This window comes from Octopus bimaculoides, chromosome 20 (genome assembly GCF_046866305.1).
Source record: "Octopus bimaculoides isolate indiv1 chromosome 20, ASM4686630v1, whole genome shotgun sequence".
Taxonomy (NCBI): Eukaryota; Metazoa; Mollusca; class Cephalopoda; order Octopoda; family Octopodidae; genus Octopus; species Octopus bimaculoides.
In genome coordinates, this window is record NC_142947.1 from 19,695,170 (window position 1) to 19,697,669 (window position 2,500).

Here is a 2,500-nt window from a genome sequence, read left to right on the forward strand (position 1 = left end):
CACACACACACACATACACACACACACATATGTACTTCAATTTGAATGTTTTTTTTGTGTGAATATATTTGGTACACACAGTGAACGAGGTATCACGGAGAATATCATCCGACATTTTCTGCTATGTCGTGACACCATTGCAAAGAACACTTGCAACTTCCTCTGCAGTTACGTATCCCAATGCACATCATGCTTTACCAGACTACATAAGATTGTTGCAGTCGTTGCGTTGTTGTAATATGCACACAGTTTGCACCTTAGCAGTCGGCTGCCGACATTCCCATGTTGCATGCAACTATGTAAGTATGCATCTATGTATGTATATACATATATATAATATACATATATATATATACACACACACACACATATGTATATATATATATATATATATATATATATATATATATAAATGTATGTACGTATGTATATATGCATATATGTATACAAGAACGTATGCATTAATGCATACATATATATATATATATATATATATATATATATATATATATATATATATATATATATTTATATATATTTATAAACATAATTAAGGGATCAGCAAGCATTTGCTTCACCATATCCCGAAGTTCAGAAATAGCAGCTAAAAGAGCTGAGACTCCAACAGATAGCATTACTTGTAGCATTTAATTTGTAATAATATATATATATATGTATGTATGTATGTATGTGAGAAAAAAAAATGTCTTTTATTTTTGGCAGCTTAAGCAATGTTGGAAGATCTTCCTTCGCTTAATAATTCTTCAGTTCTTTTATTCTTTATCTTTTATCTTTTGCTTGTTTCTGTGATTAGAGTGTGGCCATGCTGGGGCACTGCCTTAAAGAGACTTCAGTCGAAAGAATCGATCCCAGCAATTTTAAAACTTTTTGAAGCTTTCTACATAATTCTTTCTGTCACATATGCCGAACTGCTATCTTACGAGGACGGAAACATACCAACACTGGCTGTCAAGCAGTGGCGGGGGTACAAACACAGAGACAAACAGACACAGACACACAGACACACACACGTACACACACGCACACACACACGCACACACACACACACACACACACACACACACACACACACACACACACACACACACGTGGGGTCTTCATTTTAATCCATTAACTAATTCTTCTGTTTACCCACCCCTACTAAATCCAGTAATTCTGATGCTATAGTAGGAGATACTTACCCAAGGTGCCACGCAGTGGACCTGAAGTCGGAACCATGGGGGAAGCAAACTACTTGCTTCCAGTGCTGATTCGGCGAACTTATGATCAAAAGCGTTCCATTTGTAGGCCTCTCTGTTTTGTGTATATCTCGAGCCGGTTCAAGCATATACATGCGTACTCATGCACATACACAGGCATGCAGGGGCCGACTGAGAGAATTAAGGGCCCTGAATTACTGTTTAGCGGGCTCCTTTGAATCTGTGCTTTAGTAGAATTAACATGTAGAGTGCGGGCCCCTCAGCTCAGTCGGCCCCTGCAGGCTTGTATACATATGCCTATGCATAAATACATACTTACATATATACTATAAACAAATAGAAACACACACACACACAGACAGACAGACACACACACACACACACACACACACATACACACACACACACACACACACACATACACACACACACACACACACACACACAGATAGTTACATACATACATATATATATATGCATATATATATGTGTGTATTTATATGTATATGTATATATATATAAATATATATATATATATATATATATATATATATATATATATATATATATATATATATATACATACATTATATGTATATATATACATACATACATACATACATATATATATATATCTCGTCGAAACGCCGGTGTTAAAACGTGGGTAGCTGATGAAGTAGAATGTTCTCTGTGTGGCTCGTGTGTTCTCGTCTACGTTTGTTTGCAATGTCCTGTACCCAGATATGCACCTATACATACAGGTGGATGTCGGTATGCACATACCTGTACGTATATATGCATATATTCATTTACTATTTGTTTATATATATATATATATATATATATATATATATATATATATATATATATATATATATATATATATTCGTTTATTCCTTTACTTGTTTTAGTAATTTAACTGCGGCCATGCTGGAGCACTGTCTTTCATCGAACAAATCGACCCCAAGACTTATTGTTTGTAAGCCTAATATTTATTCTATTAGTATCTTTTGCCGAATTGGTAAGTTACTGGAAAGTAAACACCTCAACATCGTCTGCCAAGATATGGTGGTGAGAACAAGTACAGACACACTCACACACACACACACACACACACACACACACACACACACACGGGCTTCTTTCGGTTTCCGTCCACCACACAGCCACGATGTGGCTCTCTCTCTCTCTCTCTCTCTCTCTCTCTCTCTCTCTCTCTCTCTCTCTCTCTCTCTCTCTCTCTCTCTCTCTCTCTCTCTCTCTCTCTCTATATATATATA

General features: G+C 36.0%; 2 long non-coding RNA genes across 2 annotated transcripts in view; one reads left to right on the forward strand and one right to left on the reverse strand.

Moving 5' to 3' along the window:
- LOC149131614 (uncharacterized) overlaps positions 1-1,490 on the reverse strand; it is a 93,301-nt gene extending 91,811 nt beyond the window's left edge. The window contains exon 1 of the long non-coding RNA XR_016237555.1: positions 1,203-1,490. This is a non-coding gene — a long non-coding RNA (uncharacterized LOC149131614). The remainder of the gene's footprint in view (positions 1-1,202) is intronic.
- LOC149131615 (uncharacterized) overlaps positions 1-2,500 on the forward strand; it is a 16,715-nt gene that overhangs the window by 6 nt on the left and 14,209 nt on the right. The window contains exon 1 of the long non-coding RNA XR_016237553.1: positions 1-299. This exon is cut by the window's left edge and continues 6 nt beyond it. This is a non-coding gene — a long non-coding RNA (uncharacterized LOC149131615). The remainder of the gene's footprint in view (positions 300-2,500) is intronic.